Source organism: Triturus cristatus, chromosome 5_2, assembly GCF_964204655.1.
Source record: "Triturus cristatus chromosome 5_2, aTriCri1.1, whole genome shotgun sequence".
Classification (NCBI taxonomy): Eukaryota; Metazoa; Chordata; class Amphibia; order Caudata; family Salamandridae; genus Triturus; species Triturus cristatus.
In genome coordinates, this window is record NC_140588.1 from 178,667,753 (window position 1) to 178,690,820 (window position 23,068).

The window sequence follows — 23,068 nt, forward strand, 5'->3', positions numbered from 1 at the left end:
ACGAGAAAAATGGTACCTCACTTGTGTGGGTCGGCCTAGTGCCCGCGACAGGAAACGGCGCAAAACGCAACCTGGTCACACCTCAATTTCGCAGTGAAAAATGACCCTTTTTTGGAAAAATGACTAGCTGTAGTTTTTGAACCCTAGCTCTGCGGGCACCTTGGGAAACCTAGCAAACCTATACATTTTTGAAAACTAGACACCCAGGGGAATTCAGGATGGGGTGACTTGACTGCCTCCCACCAGGGTCTGTTACTCAGAATCCCTTGCAAACCTAAAAAATTGTCAAAAAAAACACATTTTCCCCACATTTCTGTCGTGGAAAGTTCCGGAATCTGTGTGGATCCACAAATTTCCACCCACCCCGCGTTCCCCAAAGTCTTATGAGAAAAACGGTACCTCACTTGTGTGGGTCGGCCTAGTGCCCGCGACAGGAAACGGCGCAAAACATAGTGAGGTGACATCAAAATTGCCTATCTCAAAACCACCTGGTTTTGCAAGGGGGGTCTCTTGGGTTTTTGGCCCAGTGCACGGCGGCCATCTAAGAAAACCTACCAAACCCATACATTTCTGAAAACTAGACACCCGGGGGCTTCCATGGAGGTATGGCTTGCATGGATCCCCCAACGTTTCCTTACCCAGAATCCCCCGCAAACCTCAAATTTACCTGAAAAAAGCACTTTTTTCACACTTTTTTGTGTGGGAAAGTTGTGGCATCACCGGGCTCACTCAAATTTCCCACCTCCCAGCGTTCCCCTGGGTCTCCCGGTAAAAATGGTGCCTCACTTGTGTGGGAGTCCCAAGTACCCGCGACAGGCAAGGGCCCAAAACGTAGTGATACGACATCAACATTGCCTATCTCAAAACCACCTGGTTTTGCAAGGGGGGTCTCTTGGGTTTTTGGCCCGGGGCACGGCGGCCATCTAGGGAAACCTACCAAACCCATACATTTCTGAAAACTAGACACCGGGGGGCTTCCAGGGAGGTATGGCTTGCATGGATCCCCCAACGTTTCCTTACCCAGAATCCCCTGCAAACCTCAATTTTAGCTGAAAAAATCACTTTTTTCACACTTTTTTGTGTGGGAAAGTTGTGGCATCACCGGGCTCACTCAAATTTCACACCTCCCAGCGTTCCCCTGGGTCTCCCGGTAAAAATGGTGCCTCACTTGTGTGGGAGGCCCAAGTACCCGCGACAAGCAAGGGCCCAAAACGTAGTGATGCGACATCAACATTGCCTATCTCAAAACCACCTGGTTTTGCAAGGGGGGTCTCTTGGGTTTTTGGCCCGGGGCACGGCGGCCATCTAGGGAAACCTACCAAACCCATACATTTCTGAAAACTAGACACCCGGGGGCTTCCAGGGAGGTATGGCTTGCGTGGATCCCCCAACGTTTCCTTACCCAGAATCCCCCGCAAACCTCAATTTTAGCTGAAAAAATCACTTTTTTAACACTTTTTTGTGTGGGAAAGTTGTGGCATCACCGGGCTCACTCAAATTTCACACCTCCCAGCGTTCCCCTGGGTCTCCCGGTAAAAATGGTGCCTCACTTGTGTGGGAGGCCCAAGTACCCGCGACAGGCAAGGGCCCAAAACGTAGTGATGCGACATCAGCATTGCCTATCTCAAAACCACCTGGTTTTGCAAGGCGGGTCTCTTGGGTTTTTGGCCCGGGGCACGGCGGCCATCTAGGAAAACCTACCAAACCCATACATTTCTGAAATCTAGACACCCGGGGGCTTCCAGGGAGGTATGGCTTGCGTGGATCCCCCAACGTTTCCTTACCCAGAATCCCCTGCAAACCTCAATTTTAGCTGAAATAATCACCTTTTTCACACTTTTTTGTGTGGGAAAGTTGTGGCATCACCGGGCTCACTCAAATTTCACACCTCCCAGCGTTCCCCTGGGTCTCCCGGTAAAAATGGTGCCTCACTTGTGTGGGAGGCCCAAGTACCCGCGACAGGCAAGGGCCCAAAACGTAGTGATACGACATCAACATTGCCTATCTCAAAACCACCTGGTTTTGCAAGGGGGGTCTCTTGGGTTTTTGGCCCGGGGCACGGCGGCCATCTAGGGAAACCTACCAAACCCATACATTTCTGAAAACTAGATACCGGGGGGCTTCCAGGGAGGTATGGCTTGCGTGGATCCCCCAACGTTTCCTTACCCAGAATCCCCTGCAAACCTCAATTTTAGCTGAAAAAATCACTTTTTTCACACTTTTTTGTGTGGGAAAGTTGTGGCATCACTGGGCTCACTCAAATTTCCCACCTCCCAGCGTTCCCCTGGGTCTCCCGGTAAAAATGGTGCCTCACTTGTGTGGGAGGCCCAAGTACCCGCGACAGGCAAGGGCCCAAAACGTAGTGATGCGACATCAACATTGCCTATCTCAAAACCACCTGGTTTTGCAAGGGGGGTCTCTTGGGTTTTTGGCCCGGGGCACGGTGGCCATCTAGGGAAACCTACCAAACCCATACATTTCTGAAAACTAGACACCCGGGGGCTTCCAGGGAGGTATGGCTTGCGTGGATCCCCCAATGTTTCCTTACCCAGAATCCCCCGCAAACCTCAATTTTAGCTGAAAAAATCACTTTTTTAACACTTTTTTGTGTGGGAAAGTTGTGGCATCACCGGGCTCACTCAAATTTCACACCTCCCAGCGTTCCCCTGGATCTCCCGGTAAAAATGGTGCCTCACTTGTGTGGGAGGCCCAAGTACCCGCGACAGGCAAGGGCCCAAAACGTAGTGATGCGACATCAGCATTGCCTATCTCAAAACCACCTGGTTTTGCAAGGGGGTCTCTTGGGTTTTTGGCCCGGGGCACGGCGGCCATCTAGGGAAACCTACCAAACCCATACATTTCTGAAATCTAGACACCCGGGGGCTTCCAGGGAGGTATGGCTTGTGTGGATCCCCCAACGTTTCCTTACCCAGAATCCCCTGCAAACCTCAATTTTAGCTGAAAAAATCACCTTTTTCACACTTTTTTGTGTGGGAAAGTTGTGGCATCACCGGGCTCACTCAAATTTCACACCTCCCAGCGTTCCCCTGGGTCTCCCGGTAAAAATGGTGCCTCACTTGTGTGGGAGGCCCAAGTACCCGCGACAGGCAAGGGCCCAAAACGTAGTGATGCGACATCAACATTGCCTATCTCAAAACCACCTGGTTTTGCAAGGGGGTCTCTTGGGTTTTTGGCCCGGGGCACGGCAGCCATATAGGGAAACCTACCAAACCCATACATTTCTGAAAACTAGACACCCGGGGGCTTCCAGGGAGGTATGGCTTGCGTGGATCCTCCAACGTTTCCTTACCCAGAATCCCCCGCAAACCTCAATTTTAGCTGAAAAAATCACTTTTTTCACACTTTTTTGTGTGGGAAAGTTGTGGCATCACCGGGCGCACTCAAATTTCACACCTCCCAGCGTTCCCCTGGGTCTCCCGGTAAAAATGGTGCCTCACTTGTGTGGGAGGCCCAAGTACCTGCGACAGGCAAGGGCCCAAAACGTAGTGATGCGACATCAGCATTGCCTATCTCAAAACCACCTGGTTTTGCAAGGGGGGTCTCTTGGGTTTTTGGCCCGGGGCACGGCGGCCATCTAGGGAAACCTACCAAACCCATACATTTCTGAAATCTAGACACCCGGGGGCTTCCAGGGAGGTATGGCTTGCGTGGATCCCCCAACGTTTCCTTACCCAGAATCCCCTGCAAACCTCAATTTTAGCTGAAAAAATCACCTTTTTCACACTTTTTTGTGTGGGAAAGTTGTGGCATCACCGGGCTCACTCAAATTTCACACCTCCCAGCGTTCCCCTGGGTCTCCCGGTAAAAATGGTGCCTCACTTGTGTGGGAGGCCCAAGTACCCGCGACAGGCAAGGGCCCAAAACGTAGTGATGCGACATCAACATTGCCTATCTCAAAACCACCTGGTTTTGCAAGGGGGGTCTCTTGGGTTTTTGGCCCGGGGCACGGCAGCCATATAGGGAAACCTACCAAACCCATACATTTCTGAAAACTAGACACCCGGGGGCTTCCAGGGAGGTATGGCTTGCGTGGATCCTCCAACGTTTCCTTACCCAGAATCCCCCGCAAACCTCAATTTTAGTTGAAAAAATCACTTTTTTCACACTTTTTTGTGTGGGAAAGTTGTGGCATCACCGGGCTCACTCAAATTTCACACCTCCCAGCGTTCCCCTGGGTCTCCCGGTAAAAATGGTGCCTCACTTGTGTGGGAGGCCCAAGTACCTGCGACAGGCAAGGGCCCAAAACGTAGTGATGCGACATCAGCATTGCCTATCTCAAAACCACCTGGTTTTGCAAGGGGGGTCTCTTGGGTTTTTGGCCCGGGGGGTCTCTTGGGTTTTTGGCCCGGGGCACGGCGGCCATCTAGGGAAACCTACCAAACCCATACATTTCTGAAAACTAGACAACCTGGGGCTTCCAGGGAGGTATGGCTTGCGTGGATCCCCCAACGTTTCCTTACCCAGAATCCCCTGCAAACCTCAATTTTAGCTGAAAAAATCACCTTTTTCACACTTTTTTGTGTGGGAAAGTTGTGGCATCACCGGGCTGACTCAAATTTCACACCTCCCAGCGTTCCCCTGGGTCTCCCGGTAAAAATGGTGCCTCACTTGTGTGGGAGGCCCAAGTACCCGCGACAGGCAAGGGCCCAAAACGTAGTGATGCGACATCAACATTGCCTATCTCAAAACCACCTGGTTTTGCAAGGGGGGTCTCTTGGGTTTTTGGCCCGGGGCACGGCGGCCATCTAGGGAAACCTACCAAACCCATACATTTCTGAAAACTAGACACCCGGGGGCTTCCAGGGAGGTATGGCTTGCGTGGATCCCCCAACGTTTCCTTACCCAGAATCCCCTGCAAACCTCAATTTTAGCTGAAAAAATCACCTTTTTCACACTTTTTTGTGTGGGAAAGTTGTGGCATCACCGGGCTCACTCAAATTTCACACCTCCCAGCATTCCCCTGGGTCTCCCGGTAAAAATGGTGCCTCACTTGTGTGGGAGGCCCAAGTACCCGCGACAGGCAAGGGCCCAAAACGTAGTGATGCGACATCAACATTGCCTATCTCAAAACCACCTGGTTTTGCAAGGGGGGTCTCTTGGGTTTTTGGCCCGGGGCACGGCGGCCATCTAGGGAAACCTACCAAACCCATACATTTCTGAAAACTAGACTCCCGGGGGCTTCCAGGGAGGTATGGCTTGCGTGGATCCCCCAACGTTTCCTTACCCAGAATCCCCCGCAAACCTCAAATTTAGCTGAAAAAAACACCTTTTTCACACTTTTTTGTGTGGGAAAGTTGTGGCATCACCGGGCTCACTCAAATTTCACACCTCACAGCGTTCCCCTGGGTCTCCCAGTAAAAATGGTGCCTCACTTGTGTGGGAGGCCCAAGTACCCGCGACAGGCAAGGGCCCAAAACGTAGTGATGCGACATCAACATTGCCTATCTCAAAACCACCTGGTTTTGCAAGGGGGGTCTCTTGGGTTTTTGGCCCGGGGCACGGCGGCCATCTAGGGAAACCTACCAAACCGATACATTTCTGAAAACTAGACACCGGGGGCCTTCCAGGGAGGTATGGCTTGCGTGGATCCCCCAACGTTTCCTTACCCAGAATCCCCTGCAAACCTCAATTTTAGCTGAAAAAATCACCTTTTTCACACTTTTTTGTGTGGGAAAGTTGTGGCATCACCGGGCTCACTCAAATTTCACACCTCCCAGCGTTCCCCTGGGTCTCCCGGTAAAAATGGTGCCTCACTTGTGTGGGAGGCCCAAGTACCCGGGACAGGCAAGGGCCCAAAACGTAGTGATGCGACATCAACATTGCCTATCTCAAAACCACCTGGGCAATGTTGATGTCGCATCACTACGTTTTGGGCCCTTGCCTGTCGCGGGTACTTGGGCCTCCCACACAAGTGAGGCACCATTTTTTACCGGGAGACCCAGGGGAACGCTGGGAGGTGTGAAATTTGAGTGAGCCCGGTGATGCCACAACTTTCCCACACAAAAAAGTGTGAAAAAAGTGATTTTTTCAGCTAAAATTGAGGTTTGCGGGGGATTCTGGGTAAGGAAACGTTGGGGGATCCACGCAAGCCATACCTCCCTGGAAGCCCCCGGGTGTCTAGTTTTCAGAAATGTATGGGTTTGGTAGGTTTCCCTATATGGCCGCCGTGCCCCGGGCCAAAAACCCAAGAGACCCCCCTTGCAAAACCAGGTGGTTTTGAGATAGGCAATGTTGATGTCGCATCACTACGTTTTGGGCCCTTGCCTGTCGCGGGTACTTGGGCCTCCCACACAAGTGAGGCACCATTTTTACCGGGAGACCCAGGGGAACGCTGGGAGGTGTGAAATTTGAGTGAGCCCGGTGATGCCACAACTTTCCCACACAAAAAAGTGTGAAAAAGGTGATTTTTTCAGCTAAAATTGAGGTTTGCAGGGGATTCTGGGTAAGGAAACGTTGGGGGATCCACGCAAGCCATACCTCCCTGGAAGCCCCCGGGTGTCTAGTTTTCAGAAATGTATGGGTTTGGTAGGTTTCCCTAGATGGCCGCCGTGCCCCGGGCCAAAAACCCAAGAGACCCCCCTTGCAAAACCAGGTGGTTTTGAGATAGGCAATGTTGATGTCGCATCACTTCGTTTTGGGCCCTTACCTGTCACGGGTACTTGGGCCTCCCACACAAGTGAGGCACCATTTTTACCGGGAGACCCAGGGGAACGCTGGGAGGTGTGAAATTTGAGTGAGCCCGGTGATGCCACAACTTTCCCACACAAAAAAGTGTGAAAAAAGTGATTTTTTTCAGCTAAAAATGAGGTTTGCAGGGGATTCTGGGTAAGGAAACGTTGGGGGATCCACGCAATCCATACCTCCCTGGAAGTCCCCGGGTGTCTAGTTTTCAGAAATGTATGGGTTTGGTAGGTTTGCCTAGATGGCCGCCGAGCACGGGCCAAAAAGACAGTTGACCCCCTTGCAAAACCAAAACATTTTGACATTGTTTCTACAACGTGAGAATTTCGGCACAATATTGCATGGACAATTTGACAGAGATTTTGAGGTTTGCAGGACATTGAGGATAAAAAACCTTTTTGTAATTCACAAGAGAGACATCACCATGAACTCCCATGGGTTTACGACAATATCTACAGTTGGTGGGTTATTTTTACATGGAACATACACCTTGGCAGAGAAACTAAAAAGACAAAGAATCCTGCACAGCCACCTATTCCTCAAACGCACACACATACTGGTTGGATTTGGCACGAGGGCGAGTGATGGCTCAGTACATTAAATTTTATTAACAAGAGATTTCACAAAAATGAAATGCACTGTCAATAATTGAATGGAGAAAAAAAAGAACCAATGACTCGCAGCTCGTGAGCTGTAAAGGCACGACAAGGCACCAACCGCTTTACAGGCCATTCACACATCTTTCATACGTGATACACACAAGACCATTCGCACCATAAGGCACAAAAACAACACATTACAAAATTCACAAAAGGGACAAGGTACACCCTGCTTCAGAAAGGCAAATATTACTGCACAGCCATCTAATCCTCAAGCACACACACATACTGGTTGGATTTGGCACGAGGGTGAGTGATGGTTCAGAATATACAATTGTATTAGCAAGTGATTTCACAAAAATGAAATGCACTGTTAATAATTGAAAGGGCGAGAAACTGAACCATTGACTCACAGCTCGTGAGCTGTAAAGCCACGACAAGGCACCAACCTCTTTACAGGCCATTCATACACCTTTCATACGCGTGAGACATACAAAACCATTCACACCGCCAGCCGCGGGCCCATCACATAACAAAACTCACACCAGCACACAGCGCCATTCAAGGGCCCATCACTTTCACACGCCCACATTCCTGACGCAGCAACTACACAAGCAGATGGATTGCGTGGAGTGGCACTCAGCTAGCAGTGTGTGTAGTGACCAGCAGCAAGTCACTACTCACACACAGCCAGCCGAGCGCCAGTCCACGCACACCGCTAGCCGAGCACCAGTCCACGCACACCGCTAGCTAAACACCAGTCCACGCACACCGCTAGCCAAGCGCCAGTCCAGGCACACCACCAGCCAATCGCCAGTGCACGCACACCGCCAGCCAAGCACCAGTCCACGCACACCGCCAGCCAAGCACCAGTCCACACACACCGCCAGCCAAGTACCAGTCCACGCACACCGCCAGCCAAGCACCAGTCCACGCACACCACCAGCCAAGCACCAGTCCATGCACACCGCCAGCCAAGCACCAGTCCACGCACACCGCCAGCCAAGCACCAGTCCACGCACACCACCAGCCAAGCACCAGTCCATGCACACCGCCAGCCAAGCACCAGTCCACGCACACCGCCAGCCAAGCACCAGTCCACGCACACCACCAGCCAAGCACCAGTCCATGCACACCGCCAGCCAAGCACCAGTCCACGCACACCACCAGCCAAGCACCAGTCCACGCACACCGCCAGCCAAGCACCAGTCCACGCACACCACCAGCCAAGCACCAGTCCATGCACACCGCCAGCCAAGCACCACTCCACGTACACCGCCAAAGAAGTGCCAGTCCACACACACTGCCAACACATTTAGGATTTTTTTAGACAAAAATAGAAACACAAACAAATCACAAATAGATACAAATCTACAAACACAAAATCAGAAACTAAACACATTGCACTAACGGCAACCTTGAAACAGAATCAAATTTTTCAAAGAATACAAACCAATCAGTTAACTTTACCACTCATGAATGCTCCCAAAAATTCTTTTGCGTATGGTACGCTCTAAAACAAGCAGGGACACACAGCCCAGGTTTAGATGGACAGTCGGGGCAATACATACGAATCTCCTTCCGCGTACCTCTTCGCCAACAGACTCTGCATCTCCTAGTGGGAAAATCTTTTGCCGGTGTGGGAGGGATGAAATCAGGAAAGTGGCGATCTTTCAATCGAACCACATCCTCCACTACTCCAAATCTAGGAACACTTGCCTGTTCCACAACAACAAGGCTAGCTATCACAGAGTGCTGAAACTGAAGAAATGTCAACTTTGACGCAGGAGAACACTCCTTGAACACAATAAAAGCATTGAACATTGCTAATTCGAAGAAATGGATGGCCAACTTCTTATACCAAACATAAGCCTTCCGAATAGCAGAGTAAGGTTCCAACCTCTGATCTACTCTGTCAACACCACCCATGTGCTTATTGTAGTCTAGAATGCACACAGGTTTGCGCACTTCAGCAACCTGACCCCAAACAGTCACAGGTGAAGTACTCTCATCATGGATGGTAGTCAGCATGTACACATCCCTCCTGTCCACAAATTTTACAGCTAGTAGTTCATCACTACGCAAGGAACTGCACTGCCCCCTCTGAAGTTTTTTGCAAACAAGCTCTTTCGGATAAGCTTTACGGTTAGAGCGGATTGTGCCACATGCAAAAGTGTCCACTTTATACAATTCCTTAAATAATTTCACAGCAGTATAGAAGTTATCAAGGTACAAATGGTGGCCTCTGTTAAACAGTCTCCTAGCAAGATCCCACACAATTTTCTCTGCAACTCCAAAAGTGGACAGACAACCTGGGGGGTCAATAGCAGAATCTCTACCAGTGTACACACGAAAATTAAAAACATATCCTGTCCTACTCTCAGACAACATATACAGCTTAATTCCATAGCATGCCCTCTTGCTAGGGATGTACTGCCTAAAAACCAAACGGCCCTTGAACAAGACCAAAGACTCATCAATAGATATTTCTTTCCCTGGAGTATAGATCTCAGAAAATCGATCCACAAAGTGATCAAGAACGGGCCGAATCTTAAAAAGACGGTCACAGTCAGGGTGATCTCGTGGCAACACCATAGAATTATCAACAAAGTGCAGCATACGTAGCAAAAGTAAATACCGATTACGAGTCATAACTGCAGGAAGTATGGCAGTTGCCAACAAGGGGCTAGTAGACCAATATGAAGCCAAGGTTGGCTTCCTTACCACACCCATCAATAAAGTCAAACCCAAAAACTTCTTAATCTCTTCCAGATATGTGGGAGTCCACCGGGTAGCTCTAGACTGGGGCCTAAGTTTGTCGCTGTTGTTCCTCAAAAACTGTTCAGCATACAAATTCGTCTGCTCAACAATCTCACCCAAAAATACATCATCCATAAACAACTGAAAAAACTGTATAGGCAAAACGTTTTCACAATTCACTGTACACCTTGCATCACCGCTAAAGGCAGGCAACACTGGCTGCACCATGTTTGGATCAACCCAAAGTCCAGCACTTCCAGTAGGAAGCCTAGCAGCCTCAGACTGCAATCCAGATGCCTCTTGCACCATCGGCACAGCAGTTTCCTCCTCTAAGACAGGCACTTCATCCGCACTGAGAGTTGCTTCATCCACACCAAGAGTACCTTCATCTGCACTGAGAGTACCTTCATCATCCGATGATTCCATGTTGAGTGAAAACTCACTGCCAGAATCTTCCCCTCCCTCCTCTCCCTCAGACGCACTGTCAGTCTCATAATCATGCTCAGAGGAAGATTCAAGAAGCATACCGACCACCTGTCGAGCAGTCATTCTACGGCTAGCCATATTGCTTACTAATAAAGGTAACTTGTCAAACAAGTCAACAACAACAAACTCTTTATAAAATAAGTAATAAACAAAAAGCACCTTTATCAAAAACTCAAATATACTCCAAAACAATACCACTCACTTGCCAGAGGCAGCTAAACTACTCACCACCACCAACTCTGTAGAGACACAGTATGGATCAACAATATCCCACTAAAAAAGAAAGAGAAAAGCAATTACACATAAGACTATGCAAAACACATCGCAAAGAATTTCATGCTCAAACCACTAACTAAATATGCCGCCATTATGACATCACTTACAAAAAAATTAATTCAGACATTATATTATTACTCATTTGGTGTATATACAACAACAAAAAATTTCTTACCAACACAATGCAACTACACAAAACTGCAGAACAGCCACCGTCGAAAAGCTTTAGACTAGAATAAAAAGAAGAAAAAAAACTTTATTGTAACATATGCATATAATGCTCTAGACCATCACGTACTGCGCAAAATGTATTGCTTGACCCTCCCACTTTCAAAAAGGAAAGATCGATGGCCCAATCCTTTACAAGCAACGCGGCGAGAATCTGGAACTGAGCCTCAGCTCCGGACCACCCCCTCCCTCTTCCCAGTCCTTCAAAACTAACCTCAAAGTTCTCCTCCTGCAAAGACACTTCCAAACTTAATTCACACCCTCTCTATTGTGTGAAGGAAGTCTTTACATTATAGGAAATTCTGTTCTCCATGCCCGTAGAAGTGCCTACCCAGTGTGTTCCTGTGTTTTGCGTGTCTGCCATTTATTGCACTTTTATACCTCTACTTGTACTTTGTACTCTTTTGTAAGTTGACACCACTACAGTACACCTGCTTGTGCTAAGACATCAAGCCTTCTAAGGTCCAGTGGGGCCTTCTACGGTGTAGCATGGGAATGTGCTCCCTCAGTACAGTGGTGTGGTGGACTGGTCATGAATGCTGAACCCGGTTCCCCATTTCCAAATTCAACAGCTCCGGCCATAGTGCCACATCCCCACTGAACGCCATACTTGCCCACTGAGAGAAACTCGCACTGCCTTCAGCTATAACCTAATTGTGCCCGCTATAAACACTTGGATGTGGCTCAATTCAAATTATGCACTTGATAAGAGTAATACGCTGCCTAAAAAAAAAAAAAACACTCCTAGGGAATGCAAAGCATGTGAAATGTAAGCAGAAACAACATGGTTACCTAAACGATCTCTCACTATCGATTCAGAAATCAGCGAGTGGTTTCACCGGAAAAGTTATGGACATGACTAGAGGGCCCTGAAGGGAACCGTTTCACTGTCCATTGCTTACATCCTTACAAAACATAAGCAGTATGGTAGACCACATCCATAAACACAGAACCATGGTGCACATTGTGTTTTCCAATTCACCCATCAACCAGGTATTGCAGTACCTCCAGAAATAGTACACTCTCCCACCCTGGAAACAACAATGCTGTTCAAAGGAAGACGAGAAAACGAAAGTAGCAATACACTGGCAAACTCTGATGCTGGTGTACTTGGATGCAAATGAAATCAATCTGGCCACTTTGCAACCCCTCTGTCTTACTTTATTTCGCCCCCCCTGGGAACAACAATACTGTTCAAAGGAAGACGAGAAAACGAAAGTAGCAATACACTGGCAAACTCTGATGCTGGTGTACTTGGATGCAAAAAAAATCAATCTGGCCACTTTGCAACCCCTCTGTCTTACTTTCTTTCGCCCCCCCTTGGTACAACAATGCTGTTCAAAGTTAGACGAGAAAACGAAAGTAGAACTTCACTGGCAAACTCTGATGCTGGTGTACTTGGATGCTAATAAAATCAATCTGGCCACTTTGCAACCCCTCTGTCTTACTTTATTTCGCCCCCCCTGGGAACAACAATACTGTTCAAAGGAAGACAAGAAAACGAAAGAAGCACTTCACTGGCAAACTCTGATGCTGGTGTACTTGGATGCAAATAAAATCAATCTGGCCACTTTGCAACCCCTCTGTCTTACTTTATTTCGCCTCCCCCTGGGAACAACAATGCTGCTCAAAGTTAGATGAGAAAACGAAAGTCGCACTGCACTGGCAAACTCTGATGCTGGTGTACTTGGATGCAAATAAAATCAATCTGGCCACTTTGCAACCCCTCTGTCTTACTTTATTTAGCCCCCCCCTGGGAACAACAATACTGTTCAAAGGAAGACGAGAAAACGAAAGTAGCACTTCACTGGCAAACTCTGATGCTGGTGTACTTGGAAGCAAATAAAATCAATCTGGCCACTTTGCAACCCCTCTGTCTTACTTTATTTCGCCCCCCCTGGGAACAACAATGCTGTTCAAAGTTAGACGAGTAAACAAAAGTAGCACTTCACTTGCAAACTCTGATGCTGGTGTACTTGGAAGCAAATAAAATCAATCTGGCCACTTTGCAACCCCTCTGTCTCACTTTATTTCACCCCCCTGGGAACAACAATGCTCTTCAACGTTACACGAGTAAACGAAAGTAGCACTTCACTGGCAAACTCTGTGATGCTGGTGTATTTGCATACAAAAAAAAAAAACAGGGCACTTTGCAACCCCTCTGACTTATTTTGTTTCACCCCCCACCCCCCTACCAGCACCCACCGATCACAAGATGTAAAATAAATCAATCTGGCCACTTAGCAATCCCTCTATCTAACTTTATTTTGCCCCCGGGGAACAACAATGCTGTTCAAAGGAAGACCAGAAAACGAAAGTAGCACTACACTGGAAAACTATGTGATGCCGTTGTATTTGGATGCACATAAAATCAATCTGGCCACTTTGCAACCCCAAAGGCTTACTTTATTTCGCCCCCCACCCCCATCCCACGCTAGCAGCATCCCTAACACAGAAAACGACAAAAAAACGAAAACGAGCGTTTTTTTTTTTTAGCCATTTCACATAAAATCACCTGCGCTTGGACGATCCAAGCGCAGGAACAAAGCGGAGTCTACAAAAAAACATTTCCACCCCCCCCAACATTGTGCCCCCACCCTACCTAACCCGCCGATGCAATAATACCCCCTCCCCAGCCCCAAAACTGACCTTTACTCTCCGACGCGCAGGAAGCAAATGGCTTCCTGCGCCTCGGAGAGCAAAGGGGAAGCCTCCGGTGACTCATTGATGACGCGGGCGGGGGGGGCGGGGGGAGGCAGGGGAAGGTCTTCCCCTGCCTCCCCAGTAAAACAAAAACAAATCGAGGAATCAAGGGGGGAGCGCCAGCGCTTCCCCCACGGGTGGGTCCCATGACGAGATGGTCTCGTCATGGGCACAGCGCGACTGTGCTCCATGACGAGACCATCTCGTCATGGGCACAGAAGGGGTTAAATAATAATGTCTTCAACCTCCACTCGCGTCTGGGGATTCTACTGGTGGCTTTTAAACTTTGCATTATGTTTGTTTATTTGCTTCCCTGTGCTATGAGTGTGTAATTCCTCGCTACTTGTACTTTCTGAGGCCAGTTTCGGTCTCAGCTGCCATTTTTTTGTGCCGCTTGCCTTCTGCGGTCAGCGCTCTAGTCGCTGCACACTGCACGCCGCCCTCAGCTCACGTTACTTAACGGGCTGTGCTTGGGCGTGCAGCGCTTTGAAAAGGTTCTCTTTTATGGCTCCGTTTTAAAAAATTGAAATTAACGCTCTTTCCTTTTAATTTTTTTCTTATTGATTGGGGAACTAATTGGGGGGCGCGATACACTCTGTTTTGGGAATCTGTTTTTAAATATTAATGTCTTCAACCTCCACCCAACTCGCGTCTGGGGATTCTACTGGTGGCTTTTAAACTGCGCATTATGTTTGTTTATTTGCTTCCCTGTGCTATGAGTGTGTAATTCCTCGCTCCTTGTACTTTCTGAGGCCAGTTTTGGTCTCAGCTGCCATTTTTGTGTGCCGCTTGCCTTCTGCGGTCAGCGCTCTAGTCTCTGCATGCCGCCCTCAGCTCACGTTACTTAATGGCCTCTACTCGGACGCGCAGCAGGCATGCGCAGTGAGCGCGCTGGCAGCACGCTAAAGGCACGCTTAAGGCAAGCCCGTCTGCGCCCGTCCGCGGCAATTCAGCGGCCAGGGCCAGTTATGCTGCCCGAGTTGGGCCCTATGCTGCTAATTCATGTCGGTACTCTGGTGAGTCTTTGAAAACACTCCGGCCTCCCCCCTGTTCTTCGCATGGAGGTCCTATGTCCTTTCAGTCAGCTTATGGTTGTCTAGAGTGTGGGTTTACACTGATGCCTGCTTCATCCCCTGGTCATCTGTCTCATGAAGCAAAAAAGGCTGTGCGCATTAACACTGTCCTGATTAATGCTAGATCTTTAAGGAAGCATTATCTAGATGTGTTTGATATGATCACCGAAAAATCCTTGGATTTGCTATTTGTTACTGAGACTTGGCTGGACACCTCCTCCAATCCTATTGTGGCATTGGTAACACCTTCTGGCTACAAGCTTCATCGGGTTGACCGCGTAGCTGGCAGAGGGGGTGGCCTGGCTATTTTGTACAGGGAGTGCTGGGTGCTGCATGGTGAGGCCTCCGCTGCATGGAGTGAATGTGAGGTTTTGGACTTTAGTATACAGTTCTCACCTCACTTCACTCTAGGAGGCTCTCTTATATATCGCTCTCCAGGTCCGTCAGAGGCGTTTCTCAAATCATGTGGGGATGCCATGGCTGAACGTGCTTTGCATTTCTCCTGCTATCTGGTTTTGGGAGATGTTAATCTCCATCTTGATCAATTTGACGCAGGAGACACGGTTGAGTTTCTTATCTCCCTGGAGTTGGCACATCTCTCTCAATGGGTTTCCCACCCTACCCATCAGGCGGGACATATTTTAGACCCGGTGTGCGCCAACTTCCCGATTCAGGTGGTAAAGCCCTCTACCGTCTCCTGGTCAGACCATTTTTTCATATGCTTTTCTTGGGAAATTACTCAGCCTGTTAGGAAGGCGGCTGACCACTGCCCATTTGCCTTCAGTAAGATAGACCCTACACAGCTCTCTAGCTCTTTGGCTGCATCTTGGCCCTCTCTTCAGGTAGATCTTGAGGGAAACTTATCTAGGTTCACTGACTGGATTTCTGATTCGGTGTCTGCGCTCTCAACACCTCGCCGGCCTAAGTTTGCAAGAGAGTCTCCCTCCAAACCTTGGTTCTCTTCTGAGCCTAAAGCTTTAAAACACGAATGCAAATTACTGGAAAGGGCCTGGCGCTCGAGTGGCTATTGCCCTCTAGCCAAACACAAACTGAGAGTTAAACAAAAACGTTACTACACTGCCATATCTGCCGCAAAAGGCTGCTACTATTCCCTACGTATTGACCAAGCGAGTAATAATTCCAAAGAAATATTCTCCATTGTGCAAAGTTTTATGTTTCCAAGTGCCCTAGCCCGATCTGTACCAGCTTCAGAGACTTGGTGCAATATTCTTGCAAAGTGTTTTTTGGACAAGATTTGCGCTATACAAGCTAGCTTCTCCTCCTTTAGTATGGCAGGCAAGGTTTCTCTAGCTGGCTTTTTGCCTGCTGCGATTACTAATGTCTTGTTGTTTTTTGAGCCTATTGAGCTGGCCTGTTCTCTTAAAATTCTTAAGTCCTTGAAGTCGGGATCTCCAACTGACCCCTGTGCTGCCAGACTACTGGCTTCGGTTGCGGATACTATTAATCCGGAAGTCAATAAAATAGTTAATATGTCTTTGCAGGAAGGCTTTGTTCCAGCTGCCTGGAAACGGGCACAGATTCTCCCTCTTCTCAAGAAGCCATCCCTTGACCCACTGACACCGGGAAAGTATCGCCCCATTTCACTGCTGCCCAGCCTGTCTAAAGTCTGTGAGAAGATTGTCACCAAGCAACTGACCAATTTTGTGGAGTCATCGGGTCTGTTGCACCTGGCCCAATCTGGATTTCGTGCCTTGTTTAGCACTGAGTCTGCCCTGCTTGAGGTGACGGAGGTGATCCGTGAGTGTCTGGACGCCGGTGGGAGAGCGGCATTGGTTATGCTGGATCTCTCGGCGGCGTTTGACACGGTGCCACACTCTTTGCTTCTGGATCGCCTCTCCGAGATCGGGATTTCCAGCACAGTTTGGTGCTGGATCGAATCTTTCTTGGAAGACCGTTCACAGCAGATCTGGCTCCCCCCTTGTGTCTCGGTATCGCAGTGTGTAGCTACAGTCGTCCTGCAGGGGTCATCTCTTACCCCCCTTCTTTTCAACATCTATGTTACTCCGCTGATTTATTTAGCGGAGTCACTTGGGGCTAAGGTGATGGCCTATGTGGACAATACTCAGCTCCTTTTTTCGTGGGGTAAGGGTGACGATTCAGTCTCGATGGCTCAACACTGTCTCTCCTCAGTCTTTTGCTGGCTGGCCCGGGCACAGCTCAAATGTAATGAAGAGAAATCAGAGGTTCTCTTGTGTGGTGTCTTTCCAAACAACTTTCGAGAGAGACTATGGCCCTCTGGCTTTCCCTTGCCTAAAGCAATGGATACTGCTGTAAAAAACCTAGGGGTCTGGTATAATGAGAATCTGTCCTTCTCTACCCAGGTAAAAAAGCTGGTTGGATCTTGCTTTGGCATTTTGAAAGTTTTGAGGAAGTTTCTACCCCTCCTTCCAAGATTGTCCAAAGAAACGGTTGTCCGTGCCCTTATTTTGTCTCGCTTGGATTATGCCAATGCTCTTTATGTTGGCATGTCTGGCTACCTCCTGAATAAATTACAGGTCGTCCAAAACTCGGCCGTTAGACTCCTGCTGGGTATATCTCGCAGGTGTAGTGCGCGGGCTCATTTGCGCTCTTTACACTGGCTCCCGGTGGAGTCTCGTATAAGATTTAAAACTCTGGCCATTGCCCATAGGGCCCTGTATGGCCTTGGTCCTCTCTATCTTTAGAAGAGGCTTGCTTTATATGTTCCAGCGACACAGCTGCGGTCCTCCTCCCAATTTCTGATGCTGACACCTAGATTTACTCGCCAGAGGTTAGGCGGAAGCTTCTTTGTGCGCAAGGCCGCCCTGGCTTGGAATGCTCTACCTTTGGCGCTTCGGAGCACTCAAGATTTTGCGATTTTTAAAAAAAAGTTTAAAACCCTTCTCTTTGAATAATGCTTTAGCCTTTGATTCCTTTTCTTAGTTCGCGCCGGGACACTCTGTTGAGTATCTGTGCGCGTTACAAATTGACATAACATAACATAACATATTATTGATTTGAGTGGGGGTGACCCAATCTGTTCTTTTCCCCTTCAACTCCTTGATGTTTGACTCAAAACTTTTGTAGACAGGGCTGGCATGGGCTTGCTCATGGCAACTGATGAGGGACAGGAGGAAGAGAGTGACTCTCTCCCTGATCTCCTCTCACCAAAACCCCGATGATGGGTCAGTTGATGGTGTAGCCTTGGCAAGCAGCCTCACTGACCAACAGCAGATTGATTACAGGAAGGTCTGTAATCAGTATAAGGATATGTTCTCTCTGACGCCTAGTCAAACCACCTGGTGTACCCAAGAAGTGGACACAGGTGAGAGTCTACCTGTCAAGAATACAATTTACAGGCAGCCTGACCATTTCAGATATTGCATCAGGACAGAGGTCCAAAAGATGCTGGAGTTGGGAGTGATTGAGCCCTCAGATAGCGCTTGGGCTAGTCCAGTGGTCTTGGTACCAAAACCTCACTCCCAGGGTGGTAAGAGAGAGATGAGGTTTTGTGTTGACTACATGGGACTCAATGCAGTCATGAGTACTGATGCTCATCCAATTCCAAGGGCAGATGAGCTTATTGACACTTTGGGCTCAACCAAGTTCTTGAGCACATTTGACCTCACTGCTGGTTATTGGAAAATCAGACTAGTGGAGGATGCCAAACCAAAAATAGCATTCTCAACCCCTAGTGGGCATTATCAATTTATTGTGATGCCTTTTGGCTTGAAGAATGCATCTGCCACATTCCAAAGGTTGGTGAACAAAGTTATCACAGGTCTGGAAGCCTTTAGTGCAGCATATCTTGATGATATAGATGTCTTTAGCTCTACCTGGGAGGATCACCTGGTCCGTCTCCAGAATGTTTTGGAAGCTCTTCAGAAAGCAGGCCTCACAATCAAGTCTACTAAGTGCCAGATACGGCAGAGCATGGTTGTGTACCTGGGCCACCTTGTAGGTGGGGGCCAGGTTCAACCACTTCAGAGCAAAATCCAGACCATAATGGACTGGGTTGCTCCAACTACCCGGACTCAGGTGAGAGCTTTCTTGGGCCTGACTGGGTACTACAGGAGATTTGTAAAATGATATGGGTCCATAGTGACTCCCTTGAATGATCTCACCTCCACGAAAATGCCCAAGAAAGGTCAGTGGACAGTTAGCTGTCAGAAGGCATTTGATGATCTCAAGCAGGCCTTGTGCACTGCTCCCATTCTGCAGAGTCATGACTACTCCAAGCAATTTATTGTCCAAACATATGCATCTGAGTTGGGGGTAGGGGCTGTGTTGTCCCAACTTAAGGCACAAGGCCAGGATCAACCAGTGGCTTTTATTAGCAGATGGTTGACCCCCAGAGAGAAATGTCGGGCAGCTATGAAGAGGGATGCCTTTTCTGTGGTCTGGGCCCTGAGCAAGTTGAGGCCATACTTGTTTGGCACTTCCTTCATTGTTCAGACAGACCACAAGCCCCTCTTATGGCTAAAAAAGATAAAGGGTGAAAAACCCCAAACATTTGAGGGGGCCTGTTTCCCTATAGGGGATGGACTACACAGTGGAACATAGACCTGGGAGTAACCATGCCAATGCAGGTGGACTCTCCAGATATTTCCACTTAGAAAATGAAGACTCAACTGAGCAAGGTTTTTTACTAGTCTGACTGGGATCCTGCTAATCAGGACCCCAGCCTATCTGCTTTCTCTCTAAATTGTTGTGTTTAGTACTTAGGTACATCCCGGATTGGATACTGGTGTACCCTTGTCAGTCACTAGTATATGGTACCCATGTCCCCAGGGCATAGGTACCAGAGAGGTCTCCCATGGGCTGCAGCATGTATAATGCACCCAGGAAAGACCAATCAAAATGGAACTACAGGCCTGCCATTGCAGCCTGTGTATGTTGGCGCATGCACCACTTACTAAAGATATAAGTTTACTATTTCTAAGGGTCACTGCACTTAAAACCTATAAGTCACCCCTATAGCAGGCCTATACAATCCTGAAGGCAGGGGGCTTGGTTCTAAGTGAGAGGGTGCCCTTTCATGAGCAGGATACCCCTGCAGCCTATGGAGTCCATTCTCCCGGGTTGTCAGTGAAGCAGCCATATACTATATAAAGGGGCACTGCGTAATCACACGATGACCATCTCTAAAACGGCATCAACGAATCCTATCAAGTTTGGTATCAAACAAGTTAGTGTCATACCTCCACCGTAAATGGTGTGGGAGGTCTGATTCCAAGCACTGGAAGAGCCCTCCGATAGGCTCTTGGTGTTCCAGGTACCAGCCTTCTAGTCCCGGTCAGCACAATATGGTTGTGCTGAACAGAGACACACTTATGCCCTCCTGCTGCTGAGCCAAGACCGAGCAGGGGAAAGCAGAACAATATGCATCCTTTCACAGTGAGGTAGGTAGGATTTAGTGTATTAGGGCTGGTTGGATGGGTGCGCTTGCAAGTGCCTGAAAGTCTGCATGAGGGACACATTTGGTGTCCCTGTGCATAGTCCAGTTCAAACCAATCCTGAGAGCCGTTGACTCCTGTTCTGGTATGAAACTGGACAAAGGACATGGGAGTAACCTCCCCCTTGTCCAGACCCTCCCCTGGGCGGGTCCCCTGAATCTTCCCAACCCTCTCCTTAGGGTACTTACGGGCTTACCTGGGTGTTGGTCCCTAGATTCGTCATGGGATAAGATTCAGAACTGAAACCACTGCACTTCTACCATCTGGGCACTCTGGACTTTGCTGTACTTAGTTTGGGCCTGACTTCATCTCCCTTCCAGTCTGCTGCATCGTCTGTGCCTGTGCATTATACAGGAACCTTCCAAGGAACCTTCCAAGACCTGTGAAGCATCAAAGACTACCAAAGTAATCTCCCTTGGAGTGAAGGAGTAACTCCACTGCATTCGCAGGCACCGCAACTAAGTCGACCGGTCCGCAGATCCTGAGCTCCTCCAGACTCCGTGGCTCTGAATCACAGGTGGTGGTTTAACACAGCTCCTGAGGCCTACTCTACCCTTTCACCAAGTTTGAGGCCAGTAGTCCTCGCGGGGGTTGCAATAACCGAACCCCTGAGTACTGCGTCCCCTTTGTCGTTACAAAGGCTTGTTGACATCTTTGCAAGAAGATTTTCAGGCTCCAAGTAGCCCCAACCTCGAGCACCTTCAGTGACCAGAATCTTCTGCCACATTGCATCGTGGCCTGCATCTTTTGGTGAGCTGCTTGAGGTCCTCTTGTGACTCCTCTGCTTCCGGCCTGTGGGTCCATTTGAGGGTCACCTTTGTTTTCCTTGGGCCCCCCTGCTTGTGGTGAGTCTCCTGGACCTTGCTGGTCCCAACTTTGCACCTTCTCAACTTTCTGTGTGGGTTGCATTTGCCAAGGCTTGCCGGTGCTCTCGCCGGACACCGACCCGTCAGCACTCGACATCCTTCGTCAGACAGTTCGTATCTGGGTCCTGGTCATCCTCAGCGTCGCCTGGTATTCACAGCTGCACAGTCAAGGTCACCGTCATCTTTCCTGAAGCCCCTGACATCGGAGGACATTCGTCTTCCAAGTCTCCTGGTCACCCCGGAGGGACATAGACTCTGTACCCTCTGCTTTCAGTTACTCCTCTTCAAGAATCCATGTTTGGATTCCTCCAGACTTCTTCTCCTCTTCCCGCAGTGGCACTTTCCTGAAATCCTCCATTGGGTTTGAATGCAATTTCCGGCGACACTTCACACCTATGCACCCGGCTTCCCTGAGTTAGGTAACTTGGGTACCACGTTATCCATGGTTGGGGTGGCTCTCCAACCTTCTGTCTTCCACAGTGTTTCTTCAGGGTCCACCGGGAAGGGTCCCTAATCTTTAAAAATCCGAACGCGACTTGCATATTGATTTGTGCGGAGCACGCGCTCGTGTTCACACACTGCACACGCTCTCCGCGGGGTCCCTATCTACTTACCTTGGGTGGTCCTGTGGGTCCCCAGCAATTCTACGTCCTCTTGACATTGTCCTGACTTGAATCATGGTTCTTTTTTTTGATAATCAAACTTTTATTATTTTTAAAACACATAATTGAATCATGGTTCTTATACCACGTTCTCAGTATATGGTTTGGTTCCCCCCTGGGTCCACTGTGAATTACTTCTATTTCCTGTGATTCCTTTGGTATTGTGTGCTTTGTGTCCATCTCTGTGTGGGAGATACTGTAACATACTAGATAGCGTTCTATAATAAATACATATTTTTATAAATACTTTGTGTGGTTCTTTTTCATTTACTTTATACTATAAGATTGCATTCTGGTAAAACAAGCTGCTTTACTCTCCTTCGAGACTAAGGCTGAATGCTGCTCTCTACAGCTACCACATGGATAGCTTTCAAAGGTTGTCTGAGACCTCCTAAATCACCATAAGGGTTGTCTGGACTGGTGCAAGGTGCCCACTTACATTAGTGGACATCATTTATCAGGTCAGCTTCTCACAGATGGTGTCTTAATAGAAGCATGTCAGGGCCTGCAGTTTGCCATAGGTACACCTCCAATCCATATGCTATTAGTGCCCTTGTCCATTAGGCAAGAATAACCTCCAATATACCCGACCAGCAGCACACTTGCACACATAACACACATACACTCACACACATTCTCTCAAACACACATTCTCACTATATCTCTAGCACTCTTTCATACATTTGTACTTTGTCACGCTCACACACAGACACACTGCCACTCACACTTCTATTAGTCAATCTGCTTTTATTGTGTTAGAAAAGCTTGCTCTGCTGCTTCAGCTATACATGCCTTGCCTTTTAGTGAAGCTTAATAAAACATATTCTCTATACGCTATTCAAAAGTAATAATATATTCCATTATCAATGTTTGCTACAAGTATGATGTGAATGAAAATTGCACTTCCTTAAAATAGCTGTACAGGGCTTATATTTGGTTTCATGTGTAGATCAAGCAGTTACAGTATTGGAAATTAACTAATCCATATTCTAACATGTAATATCAAGGCATCCAACTGATCTTATAAAATGATCGACTTCTTCGGATAAAATCATCCAGTAACACTTTGCATTTTGGGGTTTTTGAGATACAAAGTACAATGTAAAACAAACAACATGTTTCGTAATGAAGTATTGTGGTGAATGGAAAGCAAGGAATGGCTGAAGGTGTCATACAATCCTCAATCAAGCACCGAAACCCAAAGCGTCAGCCCTAGTGTCCCTCCTTGTGCCATCCCACATTCTCTGCCTACTCTCCCCTCTTGCACCAGCCCCATTT